Below are 17,635 nucleotides of genomic sequence, written 5' to 3'. Positions count from 1 at the left end.
ATTTGATTAAAAATTGAATAGTTGAAAAATGTAAATAAAAAAAAAAGTCGACGAACCGTCGAACCGGCGGTTCAAGACGAAAACCGGCGGTTTTGAACCGCCGCGTAAACCGCCGGTTTGTTGAACCTGAACCGGAACCGCCGGGAGCTAGGCGGGCCGGTTCAGGTTCAAGCATTTCCTGAACCTTGAACCGCCGGTTCATGACCCTGAACCGGCGGTTCGTGACCCTTGTGCACACCTACCTGTGCCTTTTGTTGGTTGCCAATAAGTGGATCTTCGCACATAAGAGTTCGAAAATCTGCCACATTCCAATTCTATTAACCATGAGAACAAATATAGCAGTAAAATCTGCTATTTATATTCATCTGCAGATTAAACATAACCATTGTTCTTAATCTTTCTGGGTGAAAATAAAGATTGGAATAAGCTGCTGCAATACAAGCACAACTCAAACATGATCGATCCTATGCAGAAGATCAATCTAAATCAGTTCTATAAGGCGAGTGACGCGACAAACATATTAAACACACGTATAAATACCCTACTTTAAAAATCAACGAACAAAACGAGTAGATGAAAACAGTAGGTAACCTTTGTAGCAATTCCTTCGTATCTGATCCGCCAAACTTGTGTAGTCTACTGCCTACGGACTCTTCAAAAGCACTGCGAACAGAACGAATGCTCAATCGTCCATACACGATCTGCAGCCTAATAGTCATGCCAACATCACACTCCATAAGATCCTCCTTCAACTTGTCATTTCCCTTCAATTCAGCAGCAGATACATCTCTATATTTCTCACTAAGAAACTTGTTCACATCAGCATATACACCTATACACAAGGTAACAACAGAGCCAATAATCAAGAGCAAGTAAATTGAAGAACATTGCCCTAAATCAGTAATGTCATCCAATTAAGAAATTACACTATTTCGATTTTCAATTCCAATTGGAAACCTGAATAAATGATTCAAACTATAGTGAATTTCATAATTCAATATATATGAGCAGTAATTCGAAGAATGATGGATGAAAAAGCAGTACCAAAAGCGTAGACATCGATGTTTTTCAACCCTAGAATTGCTTTTCACCGCAGCCCGATTCCGAGAAGGCGGTGGGAATCTCTGACAACAGAATGAAATGAGGCTCCAGTCCTGGGCTCAGCGACCGGAAAGGAGTTTGCGGAGAGGGAGAGAGAGCCCCAGAGACCTCTGTTGGAAACCAAGCGATTCAGAGCGGTTCGAACAAGGGAGTTGTCGGCAGGGGCGTAGCCACTTGAGGAGGGTAGGGTGCAAATGGCCCCTCAAAACATTTTTTTTACTATTTTCTTATCCAGTTTTTGCAAAATTTTCAACTTCCTTCATAAGAGCATGAATAACGCTACGGGCCGGGCCGCAAATCGCGAGTCCCGGCCCTTCCCACGTGTTAGACGGACGAGCGGCACGGCCAGGGCCGGTCCCGAGGCCGCGTTCCCGGCCTGGTGACCGTCCCGCGGCCCGGCCTGGGACGGGGTTACGTGGCTCGGGACGTGACGCAATGCCGCCCGGCCCAGGGTTATTTGTATTCGGGCCGGGCCGCAACCGATTTTTATTATTATTTTTTTAAATTCGAAATTTTTTTTATAAATACTACTCCATTTTCATACACATTCAACTTCAAATCTCTTTCTATAATTCGAAAAAATGCCTCCTCATCAAAGAATATTCGAAGATCAAATGTCCCGGGTGTTAGCAGAGACGCTACCGGCAATCCAAAAAGAAATCAACAACGAAGTTGAACGCTACCAAGCTGTTATTCAAGCTTGGAACGAACAACAAACCCGGGTGCCACATACCCGGATGTATATTCATCGAGACCGTGAACAAGCTGCCTTGCGGCTTTTCATAGATTATTTCTCTAGAGATCCGCGATGGAGTGATCAGATGTTCCGTCGCCGGTTCCGGATGCGGAGGCATTTGTTCCTACGCATCGTCAACGCATTTGTAGATCATGACATATATTTCAGCCAAACTACCGATGCTGTGGGCCGGCAAAGTATATCGACGTTGCAGAAATGCACGTCTGTCATTCGTCAACTCGCTTACGGAACAACATCAGACATGTTCGATGAGTATCTCCATGTAAGCGAGCCTACTGGACGGGAGTGTCTCGCTAGATTCTGTTGGGCAGTCATCGAAGCATTCAAGGATACGTACTTGAGAAAGCCAACGACCGACGACGTTAGGAAGTTGGTCGACATGCATGAGCGGGCCCACGGCTACCTGGGGATGCTTGGAAGCATCGACCGTATGCACTGGCAGTGGAAGAATTGTCCAACGGCTTAGAGAGGACAATACACTAGCGGGCACAAGGGCACACATCCCACGATTGTGTTGGAGGCCGTTGCCGATTGCAAATTGTGGATCTGGCATGCCTACTTTGGTGTCGCAGGGTCCAACAACGACCTCAATGTGTTGAACGAGTCTCCATTGTTCAACGACTTGTGTGCCGGGTGAGCACCGAACGTAGAGTTCACGGCCAACCACTGTCAGTATAGTATGGGGTATTATCTGGTAGACGGGATCTACCCTCGATGGCCAGTGTTCGTGAAGACTATCACAACTCCGACAACCGATCGGAGGGCAATGTTTTCCCAAAGGCAAGAGGCGGCTCGGAAAGATGTCGAGCGTGCATTCGGAGTCCTCCAAGCACAGTGGGCTATCGTGAAGGGAGCGCCCGTGGTTGGCAGCCGTCACACATCGCCGACATCATGTATGCATGTATCATAATGCATAACATGATCGTTGAGGACGAGCAAGATAACGTCACCTTGTGGAGCGAAGATCCGCTCGCCAGCACCGGGAGTGACTACGTTGTCACCGAGCCGCCCGTGCAGGGCCTTCCTCCCGACATCCGCAATGTCATGGCCCGTTCAGCTGCGATGCGCCAAGAGGAACAACACACTCGCCTCCAAGCCGATCTAATCGAAGAAATTTGGACTCGCACCAACGTTTTCCAGCATTGACGATATTTTATTTTATTTTATTTTATTTTATTTTCAGTTTTAAAATTTCTATGTTGTAATTTTGCAGTATTCGACGAAATTATATTTTCCATGTTATAAATTTCCGGCGTTTTTTATTTTACGTTTAAAATAGGTTGGAGTTGTGAATAGTGTCATTTATTAGTTGCGGTCCGAGTTGCGACCTGCAGGGTTAGAGGATTTGTGGCCTGGGCCGCAACTGTAGAGGAATGATGATGTAGAGGGGACTTGGGGCCGGAAATGGGGACGGGTTATTCATGCCCTAAATGCCCTCCCTCAAACTCTAAAAATTTCTTTATAAATATAATTTTGCCCCTTCTGAATTGAATTCTTGGCTCCGCCCCTGGTTGTTGGGGTTCTGTGAGATGGCAATGGCGACTCCGGTGATCGACAAGGCGGCGGCGGAGGCAGTGATTGCGACAGAGAAGTTCCGCGGCGAGGCATTGGAGGGGGGCGGAGCAAACGAGAAGGGGAAACGGAATGATACCATTGTTTTACTGTGAGTTTGAGATGCTTAAGACGAATGTACTTAGAGCATTCACAACCGTGCTCTTGCCAGCGAGCACGGTTGTGGGCCCGACCCCACTTTTTTTGCCTGCTCTCTGGCAAGAGCACAACACCCACAGTTGTGCTCTTCCGCAAGGACGAGCACAATTCAATTTAAAATTCAATTAAACAAAAACATTTCTATTGGCAATTGAAACATAAAATGAATATAATAATATCTCACATCGGTGTACACAAAGAGCTTAATCCACTATATAAGTCTCATGGACCTTTCCTCTTATCACCAATTGGTTTTAAGATGGAACCCATGGATTTCTATCATGGTATCAGAGCGGGTCACCGACTGTGGGTTATATTTAACTGACCCAGCAGTATATCTGGGCTGAAACCGAAAAAAATGACTGACCAAGCAGTATAACTAGGCTGAAAATTTGGGTCAGTGGTCCAACCGATCGAAAAAAAAATTGGGCTGATTGTCCAATCGATCATAATAAAGTCTAACCCCTCCAAGATTCACCTTGAAGGGTTTGAGGGAGGGTGTTGGCAATTGAAACAAAAAATGAATATAATAATATCCCACATCGGTGTACACAAAGAGCTTAATCCACTATATAAGTCTCATGGACATCTCCTCTTATCACTAATTGGTTTTAAGATGGAACCCATTGATTTCTATCAATTTCCATAATATTAAAATTCATTAAAAAACCACAATAAATATTACAAATAAAATAAAAAAGACATAATTAAAATCCTAAAAATTAAAAATTACATAATTAAAATACAAAAAATTAAAAATACATAATTAAACTCCTAAAAATTAAAAATTACATAATTAAAAGCTAAAAATACCCCCGTGGACGACTACTCATCCGGCGGCACTACCCCCAATTGTCTTTGGAGGCCCAATATCATGGCCTCGTGTGATCGAAGTTGCGAGGGAGTCATAGTGGACCTATCGGCCATATTGAGTTGGGCCAAAAGCTGCCACAACGAGTTGGTGAGGGGTGGAGGTGGCGCATATGGAACGGGAACGGGAGCGGGAACTGGAGCATCGGCGGTTGCAGCCGTGGCTCGACGGCGGTTGGCCGCCGCCTTCTTCCTTCCTTGCGGTCTGCGTTGGGAACCGCTCGGGCCGGCGTCGGGGCTACCCAAGTTAGATCCGGGTGTGTTACGCCTCCCATATACTTCGGGTGTGTCCGCGTCTCCTGCCAAACGTTGAGGTGCTTGAACGGCTTGTAGTTCATAGATTGGTAGGTGCTCATCCCATAACAGATGACATACTTGGAGATTGTCACGAGATACTAGGTGATGTTGTTTTGTGTGTTAGGTGGAGAGAGAAAATGTGACATCTTTTATGGGACAAACTAAAAAAGAAAGTGTGACATATATTATGAGACGGAGTGAGTATAAAATAGGAAATTAAAAAAAAGATTAATTGAAATAATGTTAGTAGAAAGTGAAATCCCTTGCGTAACAACGTGATAGAAAAAAATATCAAAAAATAGAAAATGAAACTGCTCTTTTATTTTTCTATCAAAACTATGGTCGTAAATATCGAGGGACGAGGAAGATCTTAATTCAATTATTTAATTTGATTAATTCAGAAATTTGTTTTTAATCGTTTTTTTCAACAATAAAATGCTCAGCGTCAGCCCAAGTTAATGAATGGGCTATTAACTCTAAAATGTAAAAAGGCATGCATGCCCATAAACAGAGTGAGTGTGTTTCTTTTTATTTTCTTTTTTTTATTTTCTTTTTTGAAATAAGGTCCTCAATGAGCAATTAATTTGTTTTATTGTTCTATCGAATTTGGAGTAGAAACATTTCAAGAGTATACACGGTGCGACTTATATTTAAATAGAGTTTAACATATTTTATAAATGCTCTTAATACTATGTATTGGAGTCGAGCTAACAAGGCGGTGGCAGTAAATTTAGGGATGCCAATCGCGCTAACATGTTCGGGCAATCCTACTCAGATTGTAGGGCTATTTGTGTGTGGGCTATTTGGGTTATGAATTTTATAGGTCGTATTTCAACCCTAACTCTAACCCGCCGGGTTTCGGGCTCTTTGGACTTAAAAATTTTCAAAAATAATCTCTTGTATCAAAATTTTACTCTATAAAATGATTTTAAATTTTAGATAATTTTTTATTCTTAGTTTTAGAATTTTATAACTGTTGAGAAAAGGAGAAGCATCAAGAATAATAGAGTTCCAATAAGCATTAAAGGAGAATGAAGTTCCAAGAATAGAGTTCCAAGGAGCATTGGAGATGTGCATGCCTTGTTCCAATAATAGTGTAGTTCCATGAATATACATTTATTGTAGGATCTCAAATGTCACCAACATCCCTATAAATATATGGGTGTTGAGTATCATTTCATTATCAAATCCAATACAATTATCTTCTCATATTGCTTTCTTCCCTAAATATGTTGTCTGTTACCATTCAATATGGTATCAGAGCGGGTTTGGACTTAGATAAGGTATCATCATCGTCATTGATACCTTTCTCGGCCCTTTCCCGTTTTTTTTCCTTTTTCCCGCTGTACCTGTAACCATAAGCCAAAAATGTCAAATGACAACTATATAATAACCGAAACCTCAGACTCATCTATGGCAGATGAATTTGCCCGGCAGTTTGCCAATTTTATGGGCAATAGTTTTGCGATGAACCAACCAAATCCTCCAGAAACAGCTGTCGTGCCATACAGAATTGACACGCAGCCCCTCCACATTGGTGGGAACAAGTTAAATGGAGAAAATTATGCCCTTTGGTCCGTATTGATGAAGACGACAATAAGCGGTCGGGGAATGATCTCTCACGTCACCGGAGTGCCTCTTTCCCCACCGCAAACCGATCCAGCCTTCATACAGTGGCATCAAGCCGATCACTGTGTGATCACTTGGTTAATACAAAATATCGAGCCTCGACTGGTCAGTCGGGTTTCACAACATCCGACGGCGAAGCATATCTGGGATGCGTTGGCCGTTACATATGGGAGCGGAAGAGATAAAATCCAGGTGTATGATCTTCAGTTCAAAGCAACCACACTGAGACAAGGAAGCAGTTCGTTAGAAGAAATATGGAGCCGGTTGGGAGAAATCTGGATCTCAATCGATAAAAAACAGACGAACCCAATGAAATGTCCAGAGGATATGGAAATTCACAACAAATTCATACAAGATCAGAGAGTATGTCAGTTTCTTTATGCAATCGATAGCAAATATGAAACAACCAAGAGGGAGATACTGAAAATGGACCTGCTGCCCTCCGTCGACTATGCGTACAACCTGATTCAGCAGGAGGAGACACGACTCCGAGTATTACAACAGGTAAACACCGGCGGAGCAATTGCCACAGATGGAATCGGAACCGGCCTCGCCATCCGAGGGTGGCAAAACCCTACCGGCGGCTCTCGGGGTGGCGGTCGCAGCAGCAATGGTGGTGGTCGTGGCGGCGGCAATGGCAGAAATCAGCGAAGTGATGAAGAAGACAAGTCAAAATTGGTGTGTTCTTACTGTAAACGGAAAAGACACACAAAAGATTCATGCTTTGAACTTGTTGGGTATCCAGATTGGTGGGAAGAGAAGCACGACAAGCCGCCGCAACCGCAAACACCCTGGAACCGTGGCGGGCACGCCGCCGCAGCAGTTGGAGGCGACGGAGGTAACGCTGTGCAGGGAGTCGCGCAAACCGCCGGTGCGGCCAGCCGGGAGGCAGGACCGAAGGTTAAGCTGCTCAGCCGGCGAACAAAACCGGGGCAGATAACTTCGTCGCCGGTGGAAGTGGGAGTGTGATTCACGATTGGAGTGAAGAATTGATGAGGGAAGAGGCGGCGCCCGATTCAGGTAGATTAGGGTTAGGGTGCTCTTTTATTAGATGCCCCCAAATCTTTGGGAAATTGCAGATTTTACCCCACCAAAATTCGCAGCCTCAATTAACCCCAAAAACTTACCCGAAATTACAAAATGTACCCCACAAAAATGTTTTATCCCAATTAGCCCCCAAACCTCCTGAAAATTCCATAATTTCCCAAACTTGCCAAAATCGATTTCAGCCTCTCGAGAAATTTGGAATTGTGTGTGCAGTACCTAATGGCCATGAAAAAAATGATAAATAGATTTTTGACTGTGTGGTAACCGATACCATAACATATGATGCCTCAGACCTTACCAACCTTCAGAAACCTCTAAAATCTCATATCCAAACTGCCAATGGAGAATTTACAGTGGTTGAGGGGGCTGGAACTGTCAACATTTCACCAACTTTGCAGTTATCAAATTGTCTCTATATTCCTTCGATGTCTCATAAGTTATTATCTATTAGTCATGTCACAAAGGAATTGAATTGTACCTTACTAATGCAGCTACAATTTTGTCTGTTGCAGGATATCCGAACCGGGGAGATAATTGGGCGTGGCACTGAACGTGATGGGCTTTACTATGCGGATGAGATAGCTCAAAAAGGGACTGCCATGCTAACTCACGGATCAGCTGACTGGAAAGCTTGGCTTTGGCATCGGCGCTTGGGTCATCCATCTATCGGTTACTTAAAATTGTTATTTCCTAGTATTATTCCTAAGCATGACATGTACTGTGAAACTTTCCTTTTATCCAAAAGTCATCGGAGTTCTTACCCATTAAGTAATACTCGCGTAGACACTCCGTTTGCCTTAGTACACTCTGATGTTTGGGGGCCCGCACCAGTTATTGGGGGACAAGGTTTTCGATATTACCTAGTTTTTGTGGATGATTGCACTCGCATGACCTGGATATATTTCATGAAATAAAAATCTGAAGTTTTGTCACACTTTACCCATTTCTATAACCTTATCCAAACTCAGTTTCACAAAACCATTCAGGTCCTTCGGTCAGATAATGGGGGGGAGTTCGTCAATTCTAACATGAAACAATTCTTCCAAAACAAAGGCCTTATACACCAAACCACATGTGCTCATACTCCCGAACAAAACGGTGTGGCTGAAAGGAAAAATCGATCTCTCCTCGAAATGACCCGTTCTATGCTTATAGAGTCAAAAGCCCCGAAACACTTCTGGCCAGAAGCCATTGCCACCTCAGCCTATCTCTTAAACCGATTGCCCACAAGCATTCTCAAACACAAAACTCCCCTACAAGTCTTGTCCACCTTCACAAAAATTCCTCCACTCTTGACTCTTGAACCTCGCGTCTTCGGATGATCCGTTTTTGTCCACATTCCTAAACATGAAAGAATAAACTATCCCCATGCGCTATTAAATGCGTATTTGTAGGATATGGGGTAAATCAAAAGGGGTATAGGTGTTTCGATCCAAAGTCCAACCGGATGTTCGTTACAATGAACTGCAACTTTCTTGAAACTGAGTACTTCTTTGCCCATCTTAGCGGTCAGGGGGAGAGTAGTGTTAGGGATAACAATGATACGGACCCGCTAAGTTGGATCTCAATGCCACTGCCAAGCAATCCTGATGCAGATCTAACAGAGAAAGCAGTAAGCAATTCCGCTGAGCAAGTCTCTGATGTGGTAGACTCCATTGTGGAAGGTGACATCGCCTCAAATATTTCTCCGTTAAGGATATCCAATGTAAGTACTCATGTGGATACAGATAATTGTTTGGCTAACACTATAATTGCAGAAGAAAATTCAATTGAGGTCAAAGAAAGAGAAATCGAGGAAGTTGAGGTCGAAGGAGTTGACTCTGACACTGGGAGATACATACTTCACCAAGGTCAAACAGAGGAGTTCCACCCAAAAGGTATACACCGGAGAAGATTGACAGGAAAAAGCGATACTCTATTGTGAACCTAGCCAAAGGCCATTTATCAGAGATGGCTCGGGCTTTCGAGAATGCACTATATGAGGAAGAAAAAATACCACAGACATGGGAAGAAGCTATGAAATACAAGCATTGGAGGGAAGCAATGAAGAAAGAGATTGATGCACTGATTCGAAACCACACATGGGAGAAGTGTGCTCTACCAGAATGGAAGCGACCAGTGGGTTGTCGATGGGTCTTCACTATCAAAAGAAGACCTGATGGCTCGATAGAAAGGTACAAGGCACGACTCGTCGCAAAAGGCTACACTCAGACATATGGAGTTGACTATTCTGAGACCTTCTCTCCAGTAGCTAAGATGAACACTGTTCGGGTATTGCTATCTATTGCTGCTAATAGGGACTGGCCACTACACCAGTTTGATGTGACGAATGCCTTCCTACATGGTGAATTGAAGAAGAAAGAAGAAGTTTACATGGAGGCACCTCCAGGTTTTGCAACAGATTTTAAAGCAGGTGAAGGGTGCCGATTGAGGAAGACCTTGTATGGATTAAAGCAATCTCCAAGAGTTTGGTTTGGGAAGTTTACTAGAGCAATGATTAGCTATGGATATACACAGAGCAATTCAGACCATACGCTATTTTTTAAGAAGCAGGGTGATAAGATCACATGTTTAATCATATATGTTGATGACATGATTATTACAGGTGACGACCTTGAAGAGATTGAGGAATTAAAGAAGAATCTTTTTCAGGAATTTGAGATGAAGGACTTGGGGAATCTCAAGTACTTTATTGGGACTGAAGTGCTAAGGTCAACCAAAGGAATTTTTCTGCGACAAAGGAAGTATATCTTGGACATCCTAGCAGAGACTGGCCTACTGGAATGTAAACCAGCAGACACTCCTATGGCAGTTAATCACGGATTACAGATCAGAGAAGGAGCCAAGTTGGCTGACCATAGTCAATATCAGCGACTAGTTGGAAAACTCATATATCTCTCGCACACTAGGCCAGATATTGCCTATGCAGTTGGGGTCGTAAGTCAGTTCATGCATAAGCCGCAAACAGATCACACGGAGGCAGCACTTAGGATTTGCCGGTATTTGAAGGGAACTCCAGGGCATGGAGTGTTGTTCGCCAAAAATGGGCATCTTGAGATTCATGGTTATACAGATGCTGACTGGGCAGGAAACCCAAATGATAGAAAGTCTACAGCAGGCTACTTTACCTTTGTTGGAGGTAACTTGGTAACATGGAGAAGCAAGAAACAGAAGGTGGTGGCTCTTTCGAGTGCTGAAGCAGAATTTCGTGGGATTAAAAGTGGGTTGACCGAGATTTTATGGTTAAGGAGATTGATGAAAGAGATTAATCTCCCTCCGAGCAAGTGTCAGTTGTACTGTGATAACAAAGCCGCTATAAGCATCTCACAAAATCCAGTACAACATGATCGAACGAAGCATGTGGAGGTTGACAGACACTTCATCAAAGAAAACATTGAGAATGAGATTGTTGAACTCCCTTTCGTTCGCTCTGAGGATCAACTTGCCGACATCCTAACTAAAGCAGTCAACTCAAGGAGTTTTGAAGATGTGCTTTCCAAATTGAGTTTTGGAGATCCCACCACTCAATTTGAGGGGGAGTGTTGAGAAAATGAGAAGCATCAAGAATAATAGAGTTCCAATAAGCATTAAAGGAGAATGAAGTTCCAAGAATAGAGTTCCAAGGAGCATTGGAGATGTGCATGCCTTGTTCCAATAATAGTGTAGTTCCATGAATATACATTTATTGTAGGATCTCAAAGGTCACCAACAACCCTATAAATATATGGGTGTTTAGTACCATTTCATTATCAAATCCAATACAATTATCTTCTCCTATTGCTTTCTTCCCTAAATATGTTGTCTGTACCATTCAACAATAACATCTTCAAATTTTCATAGTTTTCTTTAATAATAGTTGGAGAAAAGCATTTCATATCGATCAACTACAACATAAACAAAGATAAATTAAAATTAAATCAATTAATTTGAATTAAAGATTGTTTTCGTGTCATTATTTTGTATTATTCATAATTAATTCTTTATAAAAATTTAAAATCATATCTTACAGGAATTATTATTGAAATGATAACTATATTGAGATTTTGATGAGATAGTTTTTAATTTTTTCTTGATTGGCTTTGGTGGTGGTAAGAAAGTAGGGGCAGATGATGGGACGATGGAATAATGAGTCGAGGTGGAATTTGAAAGTTGATAGTGTGGGATCGAGTGGAAAAGTGTAGAATTAAGATTGAAGAAGACTAATGATTGTGTCACATTAAATTAAAAAATACACAAAAAAACCCTAAAACTTAATATTGTTCATTAAAAGTTGCAACCCATCGGGCCGATCCGCAACCCGTTCGGGCCAACCCGTTTAACCCGTCAACCCATTGGTGCAATCCGTTTAATTCGTTTTGGATTGACATCCCTAGCTGCTCTTAATACTTATATATTAGAGTCGAGCTAACAAGGTGTTGGCTGCAATACAAATCTAAGCTACCTTATTACGGGTCAACAAGTTGCTAGGCCATAGAAGCTAGCATGCAGAATTAGAAAATGGTTAATTAAGGTCCGTTTAGTACCATATAATTAAGGGTTAAATTTAAAACTGAAAGTTTCAGTTCCAAATTTATTGCTTGGTACCATAAAAATGATTAAATTTGAAATCAAAGAAGGGATCTTCAAGAATATGATTTCATTATTTTAGTTTATCAATTACTAATAGTTAGTATATCCAATAATCGACTTCAAGGTCACCAGAAAGAATCATCACACTGCTTTAAGTTTCCTCTCGGACTACAGAGAAAGTAGATTACAACTCCAAATAGTTTTTAAGATCCTTGAAATGCCTCACACTAGTAGGTTTATCCTTTGGGATTTTAGTTATAATGTTATCAATTCTAATCTAATACTTCCTCCCTCCCTTAGAAATAGGTCGTTTAAGGTTGACACAGATTTTAATGCGTAATTGGTAAAGTACGAGAGATGAAAAAAAAGTAGTCGAAATTATATAGTGGATGGTGGAGCTCATAAATAATACTCTATCTGTCCCTAATAATTCGTCACCATTTGACCTGACACGGGTTTTAAGAAATATAATAGAAAGTGAGTTGAAAAAGTTTGTGGCATGTGGGTCCTACTTTTATATATTAGTTTTATAATAAAATGTGGGAATATTGACACCTAATATCATCGAACTTTCAAAAAGTTGAGTTTTTTCCACGAACTTTACCCCGAGTTTGTTTGGGCACCTAATTTTTAATCTATTAATATAGCCCAAATTTATTAATAGATTGAAATTTGGGCACCAAATTTGTTAATAGATTGAACTTTACCCCGAGTTTGTTTGGGCACCCCGAAGTTTTTCTTCAAGCTCCAAAATTATTCTTCAATCTATTAATATAGCCCAAATTTTTTTATTGGTGGAAAATAACAAAACTCAGGGTAAAGTTTGTGATATTATTTGTCAATTTCAAAGTTCGTGGGACAAACCAAACTTTTTTGAAAGTTCCATGATATTAGGTGTCAATATCCCTAAAATGTGAGTGTGAATGAGTTAGTGGAATGTAGAGTCCACTACCAAATATGATAAAAGTGAAAGGTGACAAATTTTTAGGGACGAACGAAAAAGGAAATAGGTGACAAATTTTCAGGGGCGGATGGATTAAAAAAAAGAAAAAAGGTTGCTATAAATTAATATGAACTATTTCTATGGGACAGATGGAAAAGAAAATATGGTCTAATTCTATGGGACGAGGGGAGTATGCAGTTCCTTTCTCGATTCTGTCACACATAAATAGATCATACTCCCCCCGTTTCCTAAAAATTGAAATGACACGGGTTTTAATACAAAATTGGTAAAGTAAGATAGTTAAAAAGAAAAAGTGTCTTAGTGAAAAATGGGACTCGCCTAGGGATGTCAATTGGGCTAACCCGTTCGGGTTCGGGCCAATCCACTCGGGTTGCCGGGCTATTTGGGTTATGAATTTTCGACCCTAACCCTGATTCGCTGGGTTTCGGGCTAACTCACTATCTATTATACTCCCTCCGTCCCCAAAGAATATGCACTTTGGGTTCGGCACGAGTTTTAATGTAAAATTAGAAAAGTAAGAGAGATGTAGAGAGAAAAAGTAATTAAAGTATTGTTAGTGAAGAATGAGTCACACCTCATTAGAGAGAGAAGACTTTTCAAAATTAGAAAGTGCATATTCTTGTGGGACGGACTAAAAAGGAAAGAGTGCATATTCTTATGGGACGGAGGGAGTATTTTTTAAAACCTATGCCGGATCAAAGTGTGACGTTTAATGGCGGACAGAGGGTGAATAATACTAACTTAGGAGTGTAAAAGTAGGACCCAGAACCATCAATTATTTCAATGCACTTCTTTTATACTCCCTCTGTCTCATTGAAGATGACTCACTTTCCTTTTTGGATTGTCCCAATCAAGATGACCTCTTACTAAAATTGGAAACACATTTTATCTCTACTATATTCCATCTCTCTTATTTTACTATCTTCACTTAACATACAAAATAAAATTGTATAAAATCCCGTGCCACCTAGAGAATGAGTCATCTTCCTTGGGATGAAGTGAGTAATATTTTTTAAAATCTGTGTTGGGAGAAAGTCTGACACATATTTTAGAATGGATGGAGTAATTACTATGAAAAAAGAACCATCAATAATCATATAGGTATAAAAAATAGCAGCCAAAGTCATTCCATACTAATATTATGGAAAATTGCAATACAAATCCAAACTCCTTGAATAGAAAAGAGTAGCGAAAGTCATTCCATGTGAACATTATGGAAAATTGCAATACAAATCCAAACTCCTTGAATAAAAAAGAGCATCGAAAATTATTCCATATTAATATTATGGAAAATTGCAATACAAATCCAAATTCCTTGAATAGAAAAGAGTAGCGAAAGTCATTCCATTTGAACATTATGGAAAATTGCAATACAAACCCAAAGTCCTTAAATAGAAAACAACAACGAAATTATTCCATATGAATATTATGGTGCAAACTCTGACAGTCCAATTAATATTATGATCCAATCTAATCAAGAACTCGACAAAAAGGAAAATGCAATTAAGAAAATAGTACATTTTATCTATATTTATCTTTATTCTATAGAGTAATATACTATATATATTAAATAATCTTTTCAGAACGCTTTAGGTGAGACATGAAATAGAGTATAACGAGAACTTTTGCATTGATTAATTCAAGTACATTCGTACTTATTAATCAAATATTGAAATGGAACTGAGCTAGATACATTAATTCTACTCCACTCACAAGTATGCTTGATTTCACCTTACATTAAATTGGATCCGTTGTGTCAAATGTCAATTAACTAAAACACATCAAAATAATCTAACACTTACGTCAAATGTTGATATACCCAACCCAATTACCAAACATTTGGTCACACATAAATCATACGAGTAGTTGCAAAACGTTCAATTTATAATTGGAAGTTTGGTTGTGGTTGTAACAAAATTAATTTGGGTCCAATTAAATGTATGTATCTATAATCCGTAATTTAGAAAATTGAAAATGAAAACAAAAATGAAAATGATATGCGAATAAACTTACCCTTAAGATGATTCCATGCACCCATTCGCGGGAATCTCTTGGGAATTCATTTCTGTCCATTTCCTTTCCATCTCTCTCCATTTAAACAAACCCCTCTCTCTCCCAAATCCATTTCTATTCACCTCTCTACAAAATCAAATAAACATTTCCAATCATGTCCCTCGCTTCCAATCCGGTCACCTTCCGCCCGGCCGCCTTCTCTCCCTCCTCTGCCGGTGATTATCCGCTTTCCCTAACTAGTTAAAAGTGTCATTATCAGTTTATCCGCTTTTTTTGTTTTTTAAAAATATCAAGATTCTTCAATTACCGCTAGATTTTGTTCTCTTTCGATTTGGACACTAACAAAATTCTTTTTATTTACTTGCAGCCTGTTTCCAACTTTTGAGACCACTAACTCCCACTTCTCCTCTGCAATGCAATGCCATCTCCAGACCTCGTAAGCAACCTCCAACTCTCTCTTATCTAAATAAAATAAATAAAAAATTAATCACTTTCAATTTTTTCAGACTACATAGATGTGATTCAGAATGGTTTGCCAGTGATAAAGTGGCACGAGGTTGTGGAATATGACGCAGAAAAAGATTCCACAAAGGTGCTTAGCCCTGTTCATACCCTTAAATATTTACCAACTGTATTTCTCTTCACTTTTTCATTTCTTTTTTTTCCATTTTGGATAAGATCGCCGGGCTAGTTAACGCGGTGCGGTCGATGCTTCAGTCGATGGGCGACGGCGAGATCAGCGTCTCTCCCTACGACACCGCGTGGGTGGCGCTGGTGGCGGACGAGGGGCGGCCGCGCTTCCCCTCGAGCCTGGAGTGGATCTCGAGGAACCAGCTGAGCGACGGGTCGTGGGGCGACGCCCGAACCTTCTCCATCTTCGATAGGATCATCAACACGCTGGCGTGCGTCGTAGCCTTGAGATTTTGGGACGCGCATCTCGACAAAACCGACAGAGGTTCGTGCGTGGTCTTTAAAAAATGGTTGAGATTTGGGTTATTCTATTGGAACCACGTGTGAGTAATAACTATGTTTTTTAGGGGTTTTGTTTATTAAGGAGAATGTGAATAAGCTCGAGGAGGAGAACGTGGAGCACATGCCGATAGGCTTCGAGGTGGCGCGCATCGCTCATTGAAATAGCTCAAGACCTCCGAATTGATGTCCCGAGTGATACGAGAGGTTGAGAGAGATCTATGCGAGAAGAGAGATAAAGCTACAAAAGTAAGCACATGTTGTGGTGAAAAGATGTGTGTTGAGAATAATAGGAAAAGGGTGTTTGCTTTTTTCTATTTTGAAAAAGGGCAGTATGTGGGAATAATTTAATAATTAATTGCAGGATTCCAGAGAAATACTGCACCAAATGCCACAACATTGCTGCATAGCTTGGAAGGAATGGGAGGCCTAATGTGGGATAAGCTTTTGAAATTGCAAAGTGAAGATGGCTCTTTCCTATTCTCTCCTTCTTCCACTGCTTTTGCTCTCCAACAAACCAAGGATCATAATTGCCTCAAATATTTGACCAAACACCTCAATAATTTTAACGGGGGAGGTAATTAATACTTAGTACAATCTATTTTCAAAATTCTTTATTTTTTATTTGAACCATAATTTTATTTTTGAATGATTATTTAATTAGTTCCAAATGTGTACCCTGTGGATTTGTTCGAGCATCTATGGGCAGTAGACAGGCTGCAAAGACTAGGAGTTTCGCGTTATTTTCAGCCAGAGATCGAGAAATGTGTCGCATATGTTTAACGGTACAAAATTAATTATATATTGCCGCCATTCATAAAATAATGTGCAATAATATTTTAGTAGGCGTATGCAAATTTTCCTTTTTGAACAGTACTGCTATAATTTATCCTTTTAATACTACTTAAATTAATTAAATAATTGTGGAAATATTTTAAAGATATTGGACAGAAAAAGGGATATGTTGGGCAAGGAATTCGGAAGTTAAGGACATAGACGACACGGCCATGGGATTCAGGTTGCTGAGGTTGCATGGATACGAGGTTTCTGCGGGTAATTAATTAATTAGAAGTAATATTTTTTTTAAATAGAAAAAAAGGAATATAGTACTAATATGGAAATTGGGTGCATATTTGAAGATGTGTTCAAACATTTTGAGAGCGGTGGAGAGTTTTTCTGCTTCAAGGGGCAGTCGACGCAGGCGGTGACCGGAATGTACAATCTTTTTACAGAGCGGCTTCAGTTGATTTTTCCGGGAGAGAAGATTCTAGAAGAAGCAGCAACTTTCTCTTCTAAATTCTTGCAACTAAGAGAGCTAATAATCAGCTCTTGGATAAGTGGATCATCACCAAAGACCTTCCTGGCGAGGTATCAAACAATCTTCACTCTTGGCTTATACTATTATACGTTTAAACCTAGATTAATAAAAAATATAATGTGCTAATTAAAAAATACTAGTAAGTTTTCCATTTAAAAGATAGATGGATAATGTTTCTTTTTCTACTTTTAGGAAAAGTGGAGATGCTTTTAGTTTAGGTGTTGTTCTAACTGGCCACATACTCACTTTAAAAAGCAATTGCACTAAAAATAAAATTTTGAAATTAATGAAATATTGTATCTGTGCTAAGCTATGATGGTATACACATGTAGATCTACTTCCTCAAAAAAAGCAAACATTAAAAAAATACTAATCAAGCATCATGCAAAAT

The 17,635-nt window shown here is 40.4% G+C and overlaps 2 pseudogenes; one reads left to right on the top strand and one right to left on the bottom strand.

Moving 5' to 3' along the window:
- Positions 1 to 230: 230 nt before the first annotated feature.
- Positions 231 to 3,512, bottom strand: LOC121762018 (annotated as a pseudogene).
- Positions 3,513 to 15,049: 11,537 nt separating this feature from the next.
- Positions 15,050 to 17,457, top strand: LOC121760422 (annotated as a pseudogene).
- Positions 17,458 to 17,635: the final 178 nt, after the last annotated feature.

This window comes from Salvia splendens, chromosome 13 (genome assembly GCF_004379255.2).
Source record: "Salvia splendens isolate huo1 chromosome 13, SspV2, whole genome shotgun sequence".
NCBI lineage: Eukaryota > Viridiplantae > Streptophyta > Magnoliopsida > Lamiales > Lamiaceae > Salvia > Salvia splendens.
This window is presented reverse-complemented; position numbering and strand designations above follow the sequence as displayed.